This window comes from Pogoniulus pusillus, chromosome 1, assembly GCF_015220805.1.
Source record: "Pogoniulus pusillus isolate bPogPus1 chromosome 1, bPogPus1.pri, whole genome shotgun sequence".
NCBI classification, from domain to species: domain Eukaryota; kingdom Metazoa; phylum Chordata; class Aves; order Piciformes; family Lybiidae; genus Pogoniulus; species Pogoniulus pusillus.
The window spans coordinates 37,386,669-37,403,470 of NC_087264.1; the positions used below are offsets into that span (position 1 = coordinate 37,386,669).

General features: G+C 38.4%; 1 protein-coding gene across 2 annotated transcripts in view; it reads left to right on the forward strand.

Moving 5' to 3' along the window:
* Positions 1 to 16,802, forward strand: part of AKAP6 (A-kinase anchoring protein 6) — a 278,384-nt gene that overhangs the window by 195,260 nt on the left and 66,322 nt on the right. The window lies entirely within an intron of this gene.

Below are 16,802 nucleotides of genomic sequence, written 5' to 3' on the forward strand. Positions count from 1 at the left end.
GACAAAGATTTGTCTTCAAGATGAATAGAAATAAATGAAACTGCATTAATAAATAGACTGAAACAAAATGAAGGCAAAAAATGAAATGCTAGCATTTAACAAAATGTGTTTTGATTGGAGCTTTCAGCTGGATTTTTATCCACCTTTCAGACCTCATATTGGAAGGAAGAAATTTGCCTTGATTTTGGTTTGCTGCTGCCAGGATACAGGACTCTGCCAATTTAATTTTTATTAGTTATACATAAAGCAGACATTGTCATGTTAAGCCATCGCGCTTGCTTGTGATTCCAGGAAAAAGATTTTGAACTTGCATATTGATTATAGGGTGTTCATCTAACATATACACCCTTACACACGGTTTCTCTTATTTACCCCAGAAGGTCTTTATTACTTCTTTTAGATAGTACTTTTGAGAAGTTTCCCAAAACACGTGATTTGATCCTAAAATTGATTCGAGCTTCACTGTGTTTCTAAGAAGCAGCAGCCTATGGGTCTGAGAGGTTGGGGAGGAAGGTAAAGGCTTTCAACAGAAATACCAGGCTGCAGTAAATCTTCCTCATTTAAGCAATTTTTATTGGAGTAATTCTGACAGTTGTCATCCTTGAATTGCTTTGAGCATATGGCATATTTCAAAGAGCAGATTGTGAATCATAAAAAATAAAATTAATAACTAACCACAGAATCAGCAACAGTATAATGACAAGAAACAACTACCCTCTAGCTTTTTTTTTTTAATTTCTTATCAAATAAATGATACATTCAAGGTCATATAGAAGTTGTTTTCTTTCTTTTATGGTTGTGTGATTTGATAATTTCTTAAGCGTAGTTTATTTTTTCTTGCTTTGCCGCCTTGATTTCTTGGTCGTCTTCTTGTATTTTATTCTGCCTAATGTTGGCCCTTTTATTTAAAATACCCAGTGAGGAAGTTTTGTCACATGAGTTAAAATGTATTTGCAAATGGAAATGTGATTCTGATCCAAACTATTTTAGACTGTGAATGAGTTTCATTCAGTGGCCTCCATTTCTTACTTTGACAATCATTTCTTATTTCTGCTAATGTCTTTTTCCTTATTTTCTAAATATTTTAATCATGTATTAACAGTCCTGACCTTGGCTAGGCTAAGAAATAAGCAATGTCAGAAATGAGTAAAAAGTTTCCTGTGAATTTAAAATAAGGTATTTTAGTAGTGCCCGTCCATGTAAGACCAGCTTGTACCATGCCTAATGTAACCACAAGTTTTAGTCCTATGATAAAAAAAAATCAATAAACATGTATTTTAAGGAAACAATCCATCCAGCAGTATGAAAGGGAACAAAGCTTAAGCAGCCAGCCCAAGTATTTTAGATGCCATTTAGGATACCTCCCTTTTCCGTATTCAGCTGTAACCATTCAGAATAATTATAGATGGTAAGGCTGGGATAATAATGCACAGTGAGAAGAGTAAGAGAAGGTGATAATTTAAGAATTAGTTTGCAGTACAGCATGGTGGCAAAATGAGGAATATTGTATATTCAAAATGGGAAGTAGTAGTTTCTTAATATTATGAAACTCTCTATTTTGGTAGGCATGACATTTCCAAAAGCAGAAAGTTTGTGCCAGAGAGAGTAGCTGAGTTTGTTCATCTATGCAACACAGACAAATCAGCACTGATTCCAAAGCTCAGGCAAGCTTATTTGTTCTGCGGTTTCTACAGAGCAGTCATTAATAGGGGCCCTGTCTCAAAAATACCTATCTGATCACTGCAAAATTCCTTGAAGGGTGGAAACAGACTGCCTGCCCTCCCATGGTGAATATTCTTTGCATATACCTTTCTAGTGAAAACAGAAGGCAAATTGTTAAGGAATGAGGGAAAGACTTAAGTAGAAACACAGTGTTTGGTAAAGAGGAGACTAAGAAGTGTTCTTAAACAAGAGGAGTACTTCCAGGTTGTCTAAAAATTTTTGGTGCATAGCATTAATATATATTAGCCTTTTTAAGAGAAAGAAATGGAACAAAAAGAACCTCCCTAAGAAGTGTTGACTGCCCCATCATTTCAGTCATTTTAAAGTAGACAAAACGGCAAATGTAAATTGGGAACAATTGTGCACTGGGTCTGTACCGTTCCTTAATTTCAGAGACTCGCATAACAGTGAATCATGCCCTCAAAACCGGTATTAATAGTTTTGTAAAAGTAGGCTAGTAAACCGCTCTTCTAATTAATAGTGACACCTCTTTCGTTTGGAGCCTCTTACACTGAGTCGTGAATGGTCTAGTGTGCACAGCCAAGGGGCAGGAGCACTGCCCGCACTTCACAGTGAACGCAGATATTCTGGTCTGTAGGGACAGAAGTCTGTAAAGAGAAATTCAGGCAGCTATTATTATCAGAATTCCTCGGTAATGTGGGGTGTTATGAAAACAAACGTCTTGCTTTAGTTACTCGTTTTCAGTTACAACTTCAAATGTGAACGTGCTAATTGCACTCTCCTCCTTTTGGTGGATTCGCCTAAACTCACAGATCCATTTTCTCAGTTATTGAGCTGACAAGTAATTGCACCTCTGAGCCAGCTCAGCAAGCCGCCTCTGTCAGGGAACCTGCGGTGGTATCACTATTACCAACAGTAATCATTGCCCCTAGAAGTCTATGAATGGGAAGGAGCAATGAGGAAACAGGTAAATTAGAAGGGAGAAGCATACATTAAAGCAGCATAAATATTAAAATTGCATATGAGAAAATAAAAAGTATTTTCATGGTTAGACTATTTTCCTGCTAGTCTATTTTCAGATTTAATGTAGTTTTAAGTCAACACTCATCTTAATTTTGCTTTGTAATATTCCAGTAGCTTCATAGTTTTGGTTGGGTTTTTTTTGTTTTTTTTAGGATCCTTATTATCATTCTCTAACTAGGTTTTGTTTTGCCCTTAATATAGTAGGAACAGCACAGCCTTTTTGTTTTGTTATATTTAACTCTAAATATGTAAATATGACTCATTGGATTTCCTAGAGATTAGTGCAAAGATTTCCAAAAAAAGAAAAAAAAGATATTCTTCCTCACTATGCTCCTGCACAGTCCTAAATGATTTCAGCTTTACAGACTTCAACTAGCTGGTGATTTTCAAAATCAACTAGTGCTTGATGAAATGGCAGTCATGGAATGAATTGCTGACAGTTTATTTGTCCTCAAACGCTTTGTCTATTAACTACAAAAAAATTAAAAGGAGCATTTCCATGGTTTTGGACTCTCACTTCTTTGTGCTTCTGTAATAGCTCAGTTTAATGCTGAGTGTATCATGTTTATTTCATTTTAATCTACTGCATGTGAGTCTGATCTCATAAGCTCTAAGTACACAGAACTTGCATTGACTTCAGCTGTATTCATATGCCGTTACTGGAGGATCAAACCCAAAGAATTTAAACTCTAGTAATTAGCCCTTTAGTGGGAACTTGAGTAATTCTGTACCTTGCATGTTCAAAATGAAGCAAATCAGTATATACTGGAACTGTGGAGATTAGAAATGAGTATACGAGGCAGAAAAGTTAATGATAATTCTTTCCATTTTCCTCAGAAGATTAATTGCAAAACTTAATTGAGTCAGATTAAAACTTCATTTAAATAAGTGCAGTATGATTGTTAAAATTGTTAGCATGTATCTTCAGAATAAAAATTAACCAAACATTTAAAAATAATATCAAATACAACAAATCATATTTTTTCCTGTCTGGTTACATGCATGGTGTTTTTGATACAAGCTGTAAGTCTTGCACTACTGTGTCTTCATCAGTGGTGGCGATTATGGATGGGAAAAGACCCTGATGCAGTAGTGCAAAGATTTTGAAAAACGTTTAGTTGACCTGGTTTTTGAACAGATTAACTGCCAGATTATTTCATCAAGGGGAAGTAGTTGGCTGTATTAAATAACATGAAAGTGCACATCAAAAGCTAAGGATACCTTTCAGAAAAAGTTGAGGGGAAAAAAACCAATCTCCCAGCAGTTTTTGTTTCCTTACTAGAAGCTATTCCGTCCTCGGAAGGTGCAGCTCATTTTCTCCTCTGGGTGCGCTGCTGCTCCATTGTGCCTTTCTCCCTGGCTCAGTGTGCTGTGGCCTTGAGTGGATCAAACAAAACGTGGTGAAAGTTTCCCTCATTTGCATCACTTCTAGACAGCCCTGTCGTACTCTTTGCTGACAGGAAATCACTGTCTTTGTCACCTTTTTTCAGTGATCTCCTTTTGGCAGAGATTGGCCATGTGACCAGGATTAATCACAACAACAGTTCTGGCTCAGAACTCAATGACATGTTTTCCTCAGCACTTCAATAATGGTGTAGAGGAGTCAGTAGGAAATGACTACATTAATTTCAGAGTGAAAAGATAATTAACACTTAAGGAGTAGTGCTATAACCTATGGAGCTATTATTCAAATTAAAACTAATTTATTGCAAACTTGTGAAAAAAAAAAATTAACTCCTGTCCTTTAATGCAACTGTTAAAATAATCTTACAAGAGTCCCTGATTTGAAAAAGAGGCACAAACTACATTTAACACGGTAATATAAATAGAGAAAAACTTCAACATTTGAAACTGGAGGCTGAAGTATGTAAAGTGCTTACTTAGATGATATGAATAGGATACTGGCAAACAAAAGCAGCAGTGTACTCCTAGAATGCTGTGCTTCAAGGAGTTTCCTTGGCAACAGAAATGCAGTTCCAAAAGTAGACAGAACTTTCCTCAGAAAACATACTATTAATAACAACCTTCCGGAACAACTTGGAACAATTTGACTACTTGGCAATAATAATGCCAAGTGTTCTGCAAATTAATCTAACACATAACAGTTATATGTTTCTCTTGCCCATAATTCTCCTGTACTGGAGAACTGAGTTCTCTGCTGTTAGAGGATAAAAATGTGCAAAGCGGTTCCAAATGCTGCGCAAACAGAGGGAGCTCAAATAGCAACAGCCTATAAGGATCAATTAATGTGCTTTGTATCATTTTAACTTGTAAAACAGATTAGTTTAATTGGATTACTTTGTTTCATTTAAAACGAGTCCTGCGTACATATGAAGCCACATTGTAGTTCAAGCAGATTTTCACTATAAAGAAAACTTATTAAAAGATTAACAGCCTGTAGAGTGGTATATTTGGACAATATGCTTAGGGGATTGGTTATAAACTAGAAAACGTGAAGATTTTTGCTCCTACGCAGCATATTCTGCACGGTCCAGGCTGCCTTCTGTCTGTCTGCTAATCTGTCAGTGCCTGCACGGAGCTGCTGAAACAAGTCAGTGGGAAAAGATGATCATCATCATTTCAGAGGAAGCTCTCAGCACACTGCAGGATTGAGTCCCTTGTAGGTAGTAACTACAAATCCGCTATGCATGCATTATTTTTAGATATGTCATCATTTCTGTGTGAGCCAGGAGAATAAACTAAGTTCAGAGTTGCCTTGCCAATAGGAATCATTAGAATTCCACTAAAGGCCACGAGTTTACCAGACAGGAAAGGTAGGCTGTGCTGCTGCCTTGACTTTTCCTGAATTCTTAGATCTAAAGGTTAAAAGTAATCAATATCTCATTGTGCAGCCTGATAATAAGTAATAACTGTGATGTTAAAATCTAAATGATTGCAGATAGCACTTAGGTGTGTTGACCCATTTTGGAGGGCTCTGTAATTGCCATTAGAATAGTCAGTACAGTTTGCTAATAAACTTTTAGGCTACCTTGTGAAAATCGTTATATTCCTGAAATATAACTTTAATGCTATTAGCAAATTATGTCCCACAGTGAAAGCTTTTATTTCATCTGAGAGAGCATATGCTAAAAAAAAAGAGAAAGATTATTCTGCTAAATAATATCAGTGGAGATATTCATTAGCAATGGTAAATTAAAGCGTTATAGCTACATACATGGTTTGATACATGCCTCAGTGGCAGTTATTCTTTATCTTCAACATTGTAGTGTGCTTTTAACTGTATAGTAAAATAATTGAGCTAAGTTTTACAGAAAACTCTGATTTCAATTACTGTCCTTCACAAAGTTCAGTAACTTCCATGTGATAGGCTGTTTTGGTTCCCCCCCCCAACTGATGAAGAATCTCTGTGACTTCCCACACTATGTAAGAAAATCAACTGCTTTTTTGTGGAGGGGTCTCAAAAAGGCCAAATACTCCAAGCAGCAGTAAAAGTCTGTTCTAACATACAACATCAGTTAAATTAGTTTAGACCCTAACACAGCAAAGTTTCCTAGTCTATCATTGCATAGAGTGCTGAAATTGGTTAACTTTTCCTGCACAAGTATTTTAGCATTAGTTGCACTGAGGAACAAAGTGAAAACTCCTCTGTGACATGTAGTGTAACAACCAGCTCTTTTCAGTGGTCCATATGTTCAATTTTGTGGTATGATTAAATTCCTTGCTACTTCTGCCAAACTTTGTCTCTTAAAACACAGAAAAGAAAATTATTTTTGATGAGAAGCCTTACTTAAAGCAGACAAATGTTAAATTTTAATGTCTTACACAATGACAACAGGAAAACACTGATTACCATGTCTATGGAATTACAAAGTATAGAGAACAGGTAAAGAAAAACTGTGAAAAATATTTTTACATTTTCTTGGTTACTTCTGTGATACACTTTGAATGTAAATACACATCTTTAAAGGTGGTATAATTTCTGGGCAGCAGACTCCCAGTCTTTCTACAAGAAGTGGCTTCATTCATTTCACAAGAGTAAGTGAATTTCTCCCATTTCTTCCCAGCGTGACATTGACGATGAACTTCACATTGTAGCAAAGCAGTATTTACTGAGCTCCTAGCAAAAGCCAGCACAGCTTTTGGGAGATTAAATCAGTGTGTCTGGAATGAAAGAGGCATTCGACTTCAAACAAAAGTAAATGTGTACCACATAACTGTCATCACCATTCCTTACTACAGCTGCAAAACGTGGACAATTTATAGTCATCACGTCAGGCAACTTAGTCAACTCCACATGGCTCTGTCTTTGTGTCCTTGCTGATGTAAAATGGCAGGATAAGGTCCCAAGCAGTGTGACCTTAAAGCATTGTGAAATATACGGCATGAGAAGCAGTGATCTGGCACATTCAGACATGGAGGTTTGAATGCATATGTCCAGCAGTAAATTACCCAAAGCCATTTTTTGTTCATCAAGCATTAAAAAAAAACAAACAAACCAGAAATGGCACCTTAACTTACCACAGAGGATGGTGGAAATTGCTACCTTTATTGCTTTCTGTGTGCTAGGACTGTCCCAGCATGGTAGAAGGGGTTCGAGATTTGTCTCAGAAGTGCTAAATTATTCATGTTCTCTAAAGCCTATGTAAGAATAGTTGAAATATAGCAGCACTCTGGCCTAATCGTTGGACCAAGAATCCCAAAGAAAAGGTGTTATGCTGTTTTATGTGCAGTTAAACACCGAGGACAGCACTGTTGCTATATTGTTCCTTGATGCATTGAACCGGGTAAAGAGGCCATGTGAGACTCCCAGGCATGGGCATGTTCTGGCTTACATTGTTCTTAGCATAACCTTTCCAAACTTTATCCATTCATCTAAACAAGTATAGGTTGTCTGTATTTTCTTGTCTCCTGACACACTGAAGACATCCAGACTATATGTAAGCAGTGTGAAGTCCAAGGACCTGCCCACTCTGAGACTGGTATTTAAATGTATTACCACAGATTTCGTGGAAGTTCATATGAATCAAGCATCTCAAGTAGTTACTTGTGAATTTGTACTCAAATTTCATTCATATGCTATCATAAACAATGATGTTAAAGAAGAGAGATCAGCCCTCTGTACAATTGAAGACATTAAAAGAAACCAGGACTGGTTTCTCTTTATCAGAATGCATCTCAGAACCTTTAGACTTCTTGCAGTTTTTGTTCTGGGCTACCTTTACTATATATGTGCAATCTTTACTATATAATGTAGAAATTGCTCCATCAAGTCAGAGAATTGTGGGCCCTGTGCAGTTCTCCAGCTATTTTTATTCTATGAGGTTTTCCAGTAGTCCTGATCCCACATGGTCATACAGAAGCCATAGCCTCCTGCCTTGAGCAGGTTGATGATCCACATTCTGTGCAGTGTGTCTCTGTGTCTGCTCTGAAGCTGCCTTCCACTGGTATCACCACATAATATCTTGAAGTAAGACCAAATTAGGAGCATTAGTAACACATTATCTACATAAGTTTTGAAGTTGTGTGTGGGCATGTTTTTGGGTTTTTAGCACCTTGGAGGATTAGGCTTTTTCAGAAGAATGCAGAGTGGAAAAAAAATCACTAGCACAAAATATATAGAGCAGTAGTTTTACCTTATTCGTCAAGTTAGTTGCCAATTTTTGTTTCAGTTTCCTATCTTTTCACCTCATACTCCAGGAGAAAATATATTTTGTTTCTAAACTCATAGGAATCATCTTGATTTATCCATGATGTTGTGCTTCATAAACATAATACAGAAAATACAATTTTATTTCCGAATTACTCCTCATCAGTATACCTCATAAATAATAGACACTGCAATATTCCTTTGAAAAAAAACCCACACCATAAAAACCAGTGCCCACAGGTTTAGGAAGTTTTCTATATGAAACCCAAATTAACTAAATCTCAATAAACCTGCAGTAGCAATACACTCAATGCATGCATATCTAAATGATAAGGAATAAGTTGCAGCAAAGTATACCAGGTTATCATCTCCTGAATTTTTATTTGTACTTGTATTTTATTTTTATTTTAATAAATTTAGATTTTATATTGTATTTATGCATTGAAAGTATGTAAAATATCAATATGAGGTATTTCTTTGTATCTATTTCTAACCTTTTCACGTATTTGAAGTTAGGTGATGTTTTTACGTCGTGTCTATACACTTATAATGCAGCTAAATGCACTTCTAATGTCGCTAAAAATAGCCTGCCATGGGCAGGGACAGCCTCCACCAGACCAGATTCCTCAAGGCCTCATCCAGCCGTGAACACCCCCAGGGAGGGCTCATACATGACCTTCCTGGGCTGCCTGTTCCAATGTTTCACCACCCTAACTTCTCATTCTAACAAGGTAAAACAGGAGGGTGATGAAGCTGATGAGGGGCCTGAAACCCAAGCCCTATGAGGAGAGGCTGAAAGAGCTGGGATTGTTTAGCCTGGAGAAAAGGAAGCTCAGAAGTGACCTCAGATTGCTGTCTACAACTATCTGAAGGGACGTTGTAGCCAGGTGGGGGTTGGTCTCTTCTCCCAGGCAATCAGCAATAGAACAAAGGGACACAGTCTCAAGTTGTGCCTGAGGAGGCATAGGCTGGATGTTAGGAGGAAGTTCTTCACAGAGAGAGTGATTGGCATTGGAATGGGCTGCCCAGGGAGGTGGTGGAGTCACTGTCCCTGGAGGTGTTCAAGGAAAGCCTGGATGAGGCACTTAGTGCCATGGTCTAGTTGACTGGCTAGGGCTGGGTGCTAGGTTGGGCTGGATGACCTTGGAGGTATCTTCCAACCTGGTTGATTTTATGATTCTCTAATTTTGTTCATAGTTGTGGCAATTGTGGCTTCATCAGGTCCAATTAGGTTCTAGAGTAGGCTGCTTCCAACTCCTGTGGCCAGTGAGAAAGAACCACAAGTATTTCTCAACCTCATGTGGATGCATCACAGAAAATGTGATTGCTGTTGATTTCCAGAGATCATGAACTGTAAATGTTTTGGAGCAAGACAGCAGTTGTACCCTTCCCATCCTGTGGCTGCAGAATGGCAGGTGCTGTCACAGATATGTAGGACAGAGTCTGTCTGTCACTGAGCAGACGAACAACAGGCTATGGAAAGACTATCATTTCCCCAGTAACATACTGGGAGAAGAGGTCATCTGAAGCTAAACTTAAAAACTGTAGAAATCTAAGCTCTAGCCTTGGCATGTGGGGAGCAGTTCCTGACAGGAGCTAATTTAGGCTACTAAGGGAGCTAAGTAGACCAGGATCTATTGTAAGGAGGTTCCTCTAACAGGTGATTCAGAGCAGAAGCTTAAGTTAAGCACCCTGAAATAGTTTCAGAAGAAACCTTTTCTCTCTTCTTTCTCTCTCCACTGATTGTATAAAGAGGTTATGAAGATCAGCCTCACTCAGCATTACCTCTCACTGACTCTCAGTTATCATGAAAAGAGGGATTTTTAGTACCATTGTGTCATGTCTATGCAATATTCCAGTTTGATACCCCACTGTGATGCATCCAGATTTTGACAGATGTTACAGTGGAGTTTGATCATCTCTGCTTTACCCATTGATTTCCCTTAGAAATGAGAAATGATAGGTACAGAATTGCCATTAGAGTTTTTCAGGTGGTAACTTTCCAAAGATGAACATTAGCCTTTTTGAATGATGTACTGAAACTGACATACATAGCTTTCTTGCTGGCCTTCATTGAGGACTATGTGTCTGCTCTACAGGTAGAAGAACAGTAGTTCCCAAGTTCTCTTCGTTTGTTATCATGTGTGGAAAGATCAAGTAACGCCACCAGAGGTTACAAATAGTCATGTGATCCCAATTTGTTGTCCTAAAAAGTTCAACTCTGTTGCTTTGTTCTTCCACTAAGCGTATGCACTTTATAGTCAAGGTTCATGTTTCTCCAAGTCAACAGTCAAATGCTTCATAGTGGGAATATGGAAGATTTTTGTCCTTTTTTTACCCCAGATCTCAGGGGGAAAACAAACAAACAAAAATGAAGATAGAAAATCTTTCTTTGTAAAAATATTTAGTTTTCTTGTTGCTTCAAGTTGGGTCAAATTGCAATTCTCCTCTTAGAAGTTCTACCCAATTTAATATTTAAATATGTTTTTAGGTGTTTCTTCTTTATCATGGAGACATGAAACATTTCTTAATTGTCTCTTCTTTGTGGTGAGGGTGACCAAGCACTGGAGCAGGCTGCCCAGAGAGGTTGTGGAATCTCCTTCTCTGGAGAATTTCAAAACCCACCTGGATGCATTCCTCTGTGACCTACCCTAGGTGATCCTGCTTTGGCAGGGGGCTTGGACTCAATGATCTCTAGAGGTCACTTCCAACCTCCTAACATTCTGTGATTCTGCAATTTCCAAGGGATCATTTGTGAAGTACGTGGTTCCCTGTCTGAGGAAAAACATTAGAGTGAAGCCAAAGCAATATATGCCTCCAAACAGTGGCTGAACTACCCAGAGATGTGCCAAAGCAGAAATAGCAGAACACACAGAGAGATGTCAGTCAATAGACCCCCCCAAAGCAGGGCAGATGCAGACTGACTGAAGCTATAGGCATTTTAGTGCAACATACGTAGTGTTAACAGGCAGCATTAAAAGTAGAAGGAAAAATGTTCTTGAGTAAAAGATCCAGGCAGACAGCTTGAATATTGCAGTTACCTTTTAAATTAACATATAGTGTCTGAAACCATTGAGAATTTAAGGTTTTAATGAAGGAAGAGATATCTGTAATGTAACCTAAGCAAATCTAAAGATTCTCAGTGTTCTGGCAATGCAGAAGTCTGCCAGGAATTCAATTGCTATATTTGCAACTATGCTATTAGATCAATGACTAATTTGATACCAGCTGGTTTGTGGAGCCAGCTGCAGTGCAACACTGATAAGGAACAAAATTAGACTGGAGAGATGCAACCAAGCACTGCAGATGTGAAATGAAATCATTATGAGACCCGTGGATAAATACAATCAGTCAACAAGGAACCCCTGAAATAAGAGTTGTCATCACTTTAAAGTTTACTGTAGTTATTTTACAAGAATTCTACACATCTGTGGCAACAGCCTATACAAGCTCTGGATTCAACTGGAATACAGCATTCAAAGCAGCACCAGAAAGAAAAAGTCACTGCGATTGCGCCCTAGCATTCCAACTGAATTTAGCACTTTTGGAGAGGATGAGCGCATACAAGTTAAATCTCAGCACAAACCCCCACAAATCACCCAAGAGTCCACCAAACCAGAATTCTGTTCGTCTAATAAAACTGCTGAGAAAGGCATTGTGGCCAAGCAGAGACCATGTACCCACAGAAAGTGATGCAGAGTGGATGAATGACCTACTAATGGTCAGAAAATCTCAGAGTAAGCCAACTCCAAAATCATTTAACAAAACACTGAAAGCCTGAGACATGCTACAAACTTTTTGTCAGAGCAACAATGTTGACTACAGCGTCAAAAGCACATTTTGGCATGTTGATCAGAACGAACAACAAAACCACTGTTTCACTGCGTATTTTGTCAGGTATCTGTAGGCTTTTATGATGATTGGTCTGAGCTTCTAGAGGTATTCCAATGTGATACGGACTAAGCAATGAGTAGCTGATGGCAATCTAAACATAGGAAACAGAAATGTGAAAGAAGCAGCAATCCATAACCAACTTGTAAAAGAAAACCTGGACAGGAATATTAATCTAAATGCAGAAAACTGGGAAGAATCTGAGTGGGTGGCATCGGCTGATTTTCTGAAGGCCTTGAGAAACCAGAAGCCCCTTAGGAAACAGGCAGAACACTTGACAGGGAGACAGTCCAGTCTTTCACAGAGGTGAACAACAGTTTTTACTATTTTTTTTGCACACTTGGAAAAGCCTGTGGATTTTTGCCATGGTCAGTACAGAGGGACTCAAAGAAAAGCTAAAGGACCAAGAGTGAATAACATGGGAAGGCAGGGGTGAGGGAGAGAAGGGGCGGGGGGGGGGGGGGGGGGAGGGGGAGTAAGCAAGATAATAATTGTAAAGTTTTAGAACTATTTCAAAGGACTGAGCTTTAGGAAAATCTGATGATGGCACAGAGCTTCTGTGGCAGTTCCTCTGTCATTTCCCCCCACACCATGGCAGAAGTAGGGGATACATGTAAGGGTAAGTTAGAAAGAAAATAACATTCCTTCCAACAGAGACCCTCAGAGAGCCCTGGCTTCTGATATCAGTGAAACCAGGAATTTCAGTCTTGCCCGGATACAACAGCACAGCTGTCTCCCTTCACATGCACAAGGCACTTGTCTTCCAGGAGGAGTAATGTACTACTACTTGCCTGATGGGCAGTGTCTCTCCTTCAAGACATGATCTGATGCCTCCAGCTGCAAACAGCTCCACACTCCACCTTTTTTAAAATCTCAATTCATGTGCTGGGTGTATCTGTACAGATTATTGAATAGTACTGAGTGCTCCATATTTGTTAGGTATTTACTGTAGATGCAAAGCAAAGAGAATATAGTTATTTAAAGACATATAACTTCGTTTAGTTCACTTGTCTCTAAGATACATACCTATATACATGTATTTTGTCTAACAGCACAAATATTAAATAAGTGAGCTTTGCTGTTCCTGGCCCATTTTAAAGTTACTCAGACTTCTAAAATGTTAAGCAGTAAAATGTGTATTTTGGAGAAATGCTCCTGTTTGGCTCACATTAATTAAAATTAAACAATTCCTGCCGGGAACCAGATGAAAAGAGAGATAGAATATTGCTGGCCAAGTGCAACAGGCAACAGCAATGAGAATTGTTTGTTGTGGGGGGTAGATTGGATAGGTGTGAGGAGCGTTTTGCACCTTTTCTGAAAGCCACGTGTCCCAGCAGCTCTTTCTTGGCTGAACAGCAGGATAGTCTCTCTCTGTGCACTAACTGTTTCCACAGACAGTGCTGTCATTGTCATAGTGAACCAGCAGGTAGAAAATCCTAACCTTGGTGCTGAGGCATGCTCAAATGGTAGCTAAACTTTTCTGGTTTATGCTTGCTTATTTAAACAGTGTGGAAATCTATTTCCTGCACTTCACCCATGTGAATTCACAACAGAAAATGAATCTACTAGAAATTTCTCCCATTTCCTTTCCTTCGAGCCAGTCATAAGAAACATAATACTGTAATAACTTGCACATAATTTAAAAGCTCTTATGCTTATGGGTGTCTGTATATGTTCTGGACTTCTCTCCACTGTCTGGGTAGCCTCCAGATGGGGAGACTTAAAGTGATTAGAGATCTGATGGTTTAGGCATTCAGTTTCATTGAAATCACCATAGACCATTTGCATCACGAATATGATTTGTTCGATGTAGAGATCTTGTGAGAAAAGGCTTTTATGTTGATATTTATGATTTTATAAGACTAAAAATAGCACAGAACACCCAACTTTTTCCTCACTGGCACTTTCTAAATTCTTCCCTCCTGAAGCATATATTCCCTTTTATGAGTTCTTCAGACTCTTCTTTTTGTAGCTAATATATTATAGCTCTCTGATTTAATTTGCTACCACCAGAATTTGCTATCCTAGCCCTACAGATTTCAGCACTAGCAGATTGTTATCTAAAAAACCAGACTCTTCCATTTTCTGATCCCTAGTTGTGAAGTCGTCCAACAACTGAGGATTTTCCTGAAGTTTTGGGCTTAACCCACGTGTTCAGGCATCTAATCTACGTGTCAGTTGTCAGCAGTGACCATGCATTTCTTATCCACTTCTTTCCTGAGACTAAATGTACAGTGTCAACAGTAGCTTGCGCTCATTGCTGTTGTCATGGATTTATACAGCTAGCAGATATTTAGACACAGACCTGTGGACATTGTAGTCTTACTTACAACATCCTTTTAACCAATGATGCTGCCCAACATATTTTTGTTCCATCCTAGGAAAGCTCCTGGAAGACAGTTACGGATTTCTTTTATTCAGATTCTCCTCTGGTCTTTCCTAGGGAGCTGAGGAGTGTAGTGAGATAGACTGACCTGTTATGGAACCTTACTTTATGAAACGGCATGGAAGAGCCTGGGAACTCGGATGCCGTCCTTTTTTTAACATTAGAAAATACTGGTCAATCAGTTTTGGTATCCTGCCTCAAGCAGCGACCACACCTGGAAAATCCAAGACTTACATTCATTCCAGTAGGCTTTAGTTGAAGGGATTTACGCACTTCTTTCACGTTTATCTTTTCTTTGCATAGTCCTCTGATTTTTTTGTTAGATTAAACCGGCTAATTAGCTGCTGTGACCACCAGGTGTCCTACTACACTGTGTTGTTTGCCTGCACTCTACCTCCTACTTGCAGAGGGGTGTACAAGAATCTTTAGTAAAACGTCTCTTGGTAGCTGAGGTTCTCTCCTGAGTGCAAGGGTGCCACTTGTACTCTCAGTTTGGTCCTTTTTTAATATACCAATCTAATGGAAACGAATTCATACTAGTGGGACTTCCTCGGACCTATGAAAGGTTGCGAAATCGAAAACAAACGTTGTCCTTAAAGGTTTTTGCTGGTTTAAGTATTCAAACCTTTTTCTTAAGTGCTTAATGGCTTTACCAAAGGACAGTTAACTTCTGCCTCTGCCATTTCTTCCGGGCTTTATTAAGGAGGCAAAGAATAAAATCAATGCAATGGCAGTTCTTCAAATATCAGTACCAAATGCCAATCACTAGTGAGTTGGAAAAATTGCCTTTAATAGGGTTAATGTAGTGCTAGTGTAGTCACTTAATGTACAAAAGCTCTATGGCCTGTTCTAAAATATGTATTCATGACTTTAATTTCTTTAAACTTCAGTTCTATAGCAACACATTATACCTCTGGCATAATAGCTAACAAAATGACATAAAATAGTTAAACTTGACTCATGCAGGTTTGAAAGAAAACTCAACAAGTAGAGTTAGGAACATGATATATTCAACAAGGTATACTTAATTTTTTATTATTGTTTTGAAAATTGTCCCTAATTATAAAATTGATGTTAAGATAGGAAGCACAGCCACTTACACTAAGTGAAACCATTTTATGTCACTGCGCTGTAGAGACCATTCACTAAGGTTCTGTCACCATAAAAAGCAGACTCACGTGGTTTTGCTGCTATTCCCAAGAGAATGTATTCCTTAGAAAGTCTGGAAAGCACAGAATAAGAACTAAGAGCTTGTTTTTCATCTCTTGTGCTTTTTTCTCTCTCTCTTTTTTTTTTCTTTCTCATATTTTCCCACTTCATTTAGAATTACTAAATTCTCCACAAGGGATAGCAAACATCTCTTAACCAGGCAGACAACAGTTAAAGCTGAAGACATCAGTACACATTACTTTAAGCATATGTCTTCTCTTTATGGGTGCAGATCTTTCCAATTTGTATTTGAAGAGCCAGACAGCTCTCATGGCATGCATGGTTACCAGGACAGGCTTTCTACAAAGCAGGACCAGAATGTCTTGAAAGAATGCCAGAAAGACAAAAGTTCATGTCTTCCCTAGGGTTCTCTATACCTAAAGTAGATTCAAAATATCCTGAATTTGCTTTTATATTACTACACTACTGGGTTTGTGTCCTGATATTTCCTGCTCCTGCAGTTGTTTGAAGCATTTCTTTCCTTCTCCGACAGATGCATATCTTTCCCAGTTTACAAAGTAGGCCTTTTTCACAAATTAAATCCAAGCCCACTATTTTTCATTTTTATCGGGGCCAAGTTACTAAAAATTGGCTTTCTGACAGTTCTAGGAAGAATCCACCCTTAAGAATGTCCAAAGAGTGTGTGTATTTGTGTTCGTCAGCCCCTGTGAAAATTGTTCAACTTCCCTGTGTTCTCATTGTATAAATTGCAATTCCAGAAACACCAAACAGAGTTAGCCCAAGATCAGTAAAAGTCATCTGGTTTCATGTTTGATTGTTGTAGAAATGTCATGCTTTCACAGATATTGAAGCTATTGGCAAAGGTATAAGAAGATAAAACAGCTGGAAATTGAATTAAACAAATTCAAACTAGAAGGGAGCCATGCAGTTTCTAACAGCAAAGGAAGGTAGTTATTTATCATCTTACTGAGGAATGCTGTGAATTGTCCGTCATTTGCATCTTTAAATCAGAGGTGGATGCAATACTGAAAGATTTTCTCC